Source organism: Grammomys surdaster, unplaced genomic scaffold (assembly GCF_004785775.1).
Source record: "Grammomys surdaster isolate TR1022 unplaced genomic scaffold, NIH_TR_1.0 199, whole genome shotgun sequence".
Classification (NCBI taxonomy): Eukaryota; Metazoa; Chordata; class Mammalia; order Rodentia; family Muridae; genus Grammomys; species Grammomys surdaster.
The window spans coordinates 5,225,077-5,231,076 of record NW_021604644.1 but is presented as its reverse complement, the minus strand read 5'-3'; positions in this window follow the sequence as shown (position 1 = coordinate 5,231,076).

Below are 6,000 nucleotides of genomic sequence, written 5' to 3'. Positions count from 1 at the left end.
CCCCCCCCCCCCCCCCCCCCCCCCCCCCCCCCCCCCCCTGAATTCATGTTGTTTGGCTTGGCATCAGGGGCTCTTAACCCCCAAAACCATCTCACTGACCCTTGTAATATATTTAGGGAAATAGGAAATCTAGTTGAAGTGGTGTCTAGGGATGGAGAAGAGAGTTCAGAAACGGAGAAGTGGAGCTGGAAGACGTGGCCAGCTCAGCAGGTGCAGGTTTTATTATAGACTTGACAAGACAGTTCACAGGTCCGTGTGCACCTTAGGTAGGATGGGTGTGCAGCTTACAGTGGCTTGAGTGGGTTGGTTTTAAGCCAGAACTGTGAACTCTGCCAGCCCAGTTGCTACCTTTGTCATGAGGACATGCTCTAACTGTGTCCTGGCACCGGATACGGTCATTCTCCCACAGTGGAAAAGGACAATCACAGCTAGAAAAGCACCCATTCAGTCTGGGTTTTGGTTGGTCTGAGACAGGGTCTCACTCTGTATTGCTGGCCGGCCTGACACCCAGCTCAGTCTGTTCTTAATGTAATTTTAAGTTAAACACTCAAAAATTTTAATTTGTTTTCAACACAAAAACTCTAATTGTTAAAACTAATTCAAAATATGACTTGCTGCTCTGCTTTCTCCTTTTCTCTTTAGCTTGGCATTCACCAAGTGAGCCCCTGTGATTGATGCAGATAAACCAGTGTCTCCCCAGCTCCGAGTCCTCACTCTGAGTGAAGACTCACTGTAGGAGACACGGCACTCTTTCATCAGCAATGCAGTGGCTTCTTTCTTTAAGTCCTGCATCAGAGAGTCTGGCAAAGCAGATGAGAAAGCACTGCTTTCTCACTGCAGCGTGGTACCATTGAGTCAGAAGTATCTCACTGATACTTAACAGACCTTAAATAATGCTCTTTGAAGGCCAGTACTGCTCTAATTTTGAGATGTTTCCATCTTTGTAGGGATGGTGATAAAATGGCTCCTTCAGTTGAAAAAAGAGATTGCAGAGCTTGAGATGGGACTCCTTCACCTGCAGCAGAATATTGAGATCCCAGAGATCAGCTTGCCAATTCATCCCATCATCATGAACGTTGCAAAGCAGTGCTATGAGCGTGGAGAAAAACCCAAAGTTACAGATTTTGGTGATAAAGTTGAAGACCCAACTTTTCTTAACCAATTACAGTCTGGAGTTAATCGGTGGATCCGAGAAATTCAAAGGGTAAGGACACTGTAATTGACAGCCGGTGTGAGATGGCTTGCCCTTTAATGTCTGTGGGAAGTTGTCCCAAGTTCTTCTGTTGTGATAATATGACAGTAGGGACGTCCTAGGGACATTCCTGCAGCACCAGAGTCTGGGCAGAGAAGTAAGCGTACTGTGAACTGAGAGAGCACTTGACACAGCCATCTTGCCAAGCTTCAAACCAAACCCTTCGCTTGTATCGGGGAGGGATCAACTTGAGATTTACCATCAAGTCAATGTCATCTTGTTTTCTTTTTTCTTTTTTTAGTTTTTTGAGACAGGGTTTCTCTGTGTAGCCCTGGCTGTCCTGGAACTCACTTTGTAGACCAGGCTGGCCTCAAACTCAGAAATCTGTCTGCCTCTGCCTCCCAAGTGGTGGGATTAAAGGCGTGCGCCACCACTGCCCGGCAGTCATCTTGTTTTCAAAGGTGACAAAGCTTGACCGAGACCCAGCATCAGGAACTGCCTTGCAGGAAATCAGCTTTTGACTAAATTTGGAACGTGCTTTGTACTGCATCCAAGAGAAGCAGGAAAGCCCAGAGGTACTTCTAACTCTGGACATCTTGAAGCATGGCAGACATTTCCATGCCACTGTCAGTTTTGACACTGACACAGGTAAAACCCAGAACCAATAGTCGGATGCATAAGTTACTGACCTTCCTTTTTAAGGTCTTTGGTTTAAATGAGAATTAGTAGACACGGTTTGGGATCAGACCCAGGCCCAGCCTTTTATGTGTCATATAAGTACTGCACCAGGGACACACCCTAAACACTACTGTTCTAACTCTTAACTCTTTTTCTCGCCTGCATCTTTTCTCCTCTCGCACTCAGTTCTACAGAAGAATTCCCTTCCCCTCATGGCTTTTGAGAAACTAAGAGAGTTCCTAGGCCTGAGGCTAGTGAGCCCTGGGACTTGCCCTCTTGTCTCTTCACTGTGTGGCTGTGAACATTCGGTCAGCCAGGAGACAGCCATTGCCCTGTGCTGAGGAAGAAGGAAGCATCCCTGTTGCTTTCCCTCTTCCCTCCTGCTTCTTTCCCTTCTCTGCTCCCCTCCTCCTTATCCCACATGGTCAGTAAATGCAGGCTGGACACGCTGTCCACACCTCAGTCTCAGCACTTTCTCTTCCTGCCCCAGAGTAGAGAATTGACCCAGTGTCTCTCAGGTACTGAGTGAATGTCCTCGCACTGAGCTATCCCCCAAACTGGTCACAGAGCTTTGCAGGTAGGAGTAGGATTCCAAGTCAAGGGCAGCCTGCTCTACATAGTAAGACTCTTGTTTAAAAATACCCAAGGAATATGAATGTAGCTTGATGGTCGAGTGCTTACCTAGCAAACACAGGTCTTGGGTCCAGTCCCCAGGTCTGTAGTAGATTATCAACTTCGTTTCTTAGTAGGAACAGTGGGAGTGGAGTTGCACTGATGTGCACTAAAAGCAGAAATGTTTGGCCAGATATATATCTGTGAAGTATTTTTATAGGCTCCAAGAAATCAAGTGATTAAGGCCTATTTATGTCCTCCCCACAAGGTGTGGCACACTCTGACAGTCTCTGTGGCCCACAGTCACAGGAGAGATACCCAGCCTCCCCCTTTCAGTTCTGCACAGACATTGCAAGGACAGAGTACCTCTCCAATGCTGACGAGCGCCTCTGCTGGCAAGCCAGCTCCCCACCTGCCGACGACCTGTGCACAGAAAATGCCATCATGCTAAAGCGATTCAATAGGTATGAGATTTTAGGCCAAAGGTGCAGCTAGAGTTTGGTATGGGCGTCTGTTCATTGTAGTCACACAGCCTGTCTGACGAGACGGAAGGAGAGCGGCTGTGGGGAGCAGGGCTGAGAGCTCAGCGTTCATGTTTACATCTTTAGTGAATTCTGCTTACCAGTTTTTCCGGGAGATAACTTGATTTAAGTCACATCTAATTAGGAATCTGGCAGTTTGTAGAGATTGCCTGTGTGGAGTGATGGTTTATTCCTATCCAATCAGGAGACTGCCTTTCCTGAATGAACTTTCACTTAATCATGTGTCATTTTACCTTCAGGTACCCGCTGATCATTGACCCCTCCAGACAGGCCACAGGATTCATCATGAATGAGTATAAGGATCGGAAGATCACAAGGACCAGCTTCTTAGATGATGCCTTCCGGAAGAATTTGGAGAGTGCTCTGAGATTTGGAAATCTTCTCGTCCAGGTTTGTGTCTGTGTTTGAATTCGTCGCTCCTAGGCATATCATTCTCTGTGGTTGATGTGAAGTAAATGTAAATTCCATAGCACAAACACCAGTAGTATTTAAACATGGTTTGATACTAAAACAAAAATAAGCTTTGAGATTATGTTTCAGAAATGCAAGTCTCCAGATAAGCATGGTCTTTACACACACCTTTATTTATTTTTTTATTTTTTATTTTTTAATTTTATTTTATTTTATTTATTTTTTATTTATTTATTTATTTTTTTGGTTTTTTGAGACAGGGTTTCTCTGTGTAGTCCTGGCTGTCCTGGAACTCACTCTGTAGACCAGGCTGGCCTCGAACTCAGAAATCCGCCTGCCTTTGCCTCCCAAGTGCTGGGATTAAAGGCGTATGCCACCACCATCCGGCTACACACACCTTTAATCCCAACACTCAGGAGGCAGAGGCAGAAAGATCTCTAAAGTTAGGCCTACACAGAGTGCTCCAGAATAGCCATAAAAAGAGCCTGTCTCAAAACCAATGACCAGGCAGTGGGAATGCACACTTGTAGGGAGGCAGAGGTAGGTAGATCTCTTGAGTTCAAAGCCAGGTCTACAGAGTGAGTTCCAGGCCAGCCAGGGCTACACAGAGAAACCCTGTCTTGAAAAACCTGGAGTGAGGGGTGCAGGGGGGATCTGAGGTGTTGAGAGTGGTTGATAAGCCCTGTGGTTGGTGTGTCTCTGAACTGGGTTTTTGTTTGCTGCTGGGGTAGAACCCAGGCTCACACTTCAAGTGCTCTGCCACTAAGGCACATGCATGCCCCACTCATCAACAACGTCTTTAAAAAGGTGAACCTCCACTTTAGTTCTCTCAAAGGTATAATCACAGGCAGGTCCCGGGGCTTATGGGTGTACACTGGCCCAGAAAGGAAGTTGATGGCTCCCTTCTGTGCGTGCATACACAGGATGTGGAGAGCTACAATCCAGTTTTGAATCCAGTACTGAACCATGAAGTTTGGCGAACAGGAGAAAGAGTGCTGATTACCCTCGGTGACCAAGACATAGACCTGTCACCATCCTTCGTCACCTTTCTGTCTACCTGAGACCCAACTGTAAGCAGTGGGACACTTCCATGGATCGGCATGATGCTGTTAGGTGTGGAGCTGAGTGAAGCTACCAGTCTGTTTTCTGTCCTGGCAGGTGGAGTTCCCACCGGACCTCTGTTCCCCGGGGGACCTTCGTGAACTTCACAGTCACCCGCAGCAGTCTACAGAGCCAGTGTCTCAGTGAAGTGCTTAAAGCGGAAAGGCCGGTGTGGATGAGAAGCGTTCTGACCTCCTGAAGCTGCAAGGTGTGCTTCTGGTCCTCAGCTTCCCAGCAGGTGTGGCAGCAGGCTGAGCTCCAAAGGGTGAGGATGACGTTCCCCAGTGGCACCAGTGGCACAAATCTGTCTTATCACAGGGGAGTTCCAGCTCCCTTTACGGCAGCTCGAAAAGTCTCTGCTCCAAGCTCTGAACGAGGTAAAAGGCCGCATTCTGGATGACAACACCATCAGTACCACCCTGGAGAATCAGAAGCAGGAAGCTGCCGAGGTCACCAGAAAGGTGGAGGAGATGGATATTGTCATGCAGGAAGTGGAGACCATGTCCCAGCAGTACCTGCTGCTGTCCACTGCCTGCAGCAGCATCTGCTTCACTATGGAGTCCCTGAAGCAGGTGAGGCCATTGGCATAGCACCTCTGGCTCCCAGCTGTGACCCGAGGCATATTCTGATGGTCATATGGTTTCCTTCCAGGTTCACTTCCTGTGTCAGTACTCACTGCAGTTCTTCCTCGACATCTACCACAACATGCTGTCTAAGAACCCCAACCTGAAGGGTGTCACCGATCACACACAGTGCCTCTCCATCATAACCAAGGACCTCTTCCAGGTAGTGCGCAGAGCATGCATCTGTCTGGTGCAAAGGTATAGATGTATGGCCTCCAGAACACCAAGGTTCCCCTCTCGCTTCCCAGGTGGCCCTTAGCTCGAGGCATGCTGCACCAGGACCACATCAACTTCGCCATGCTTCTGGCGAGGATCAAGCTGAAAGGCACCATGGGGTGAGGCTGGCTGCTCAGAATTGATGTGGCTCTGCAGGTTGCCCTAGCATGCATTCTGCCTGCCTTCATCTTTTGAGTCACAGCTTGTCTTAGTTGCTGTGTAAAGACACCTGCCTGACCTGTCCCCCACTTCACAGGGAGCCCACCTATGATGCAGAGTTCCAGCACTTCCTCAGAGGGAAGGAGATTGTGCTGACTGCTGGCTCCGCCTCCAAAATCCAAGGCCTGACTGAGGAGGTTGAGCTGTCTGCTTGCCTTTAAAGATCTAATTGCCAAGGTTCAGGCAGAGATGAGGTAATTGTCCTTTCAAGTGTTTCGAGTGAGACCTGTCAGTGAGCAGCTTACTGCATGTCTGACTGCATGTGCCTGTGTCCAAGCCGGGGGTGACACCTGCCCTTAAAATTCTGTTCATCTAATACAGCAAGACCCTAAGCTGCATGCCCAGGACCACACACCAGATTATCCATGTACCACGGTGACACTTTCCCTATTGTCTCTACAGCAGT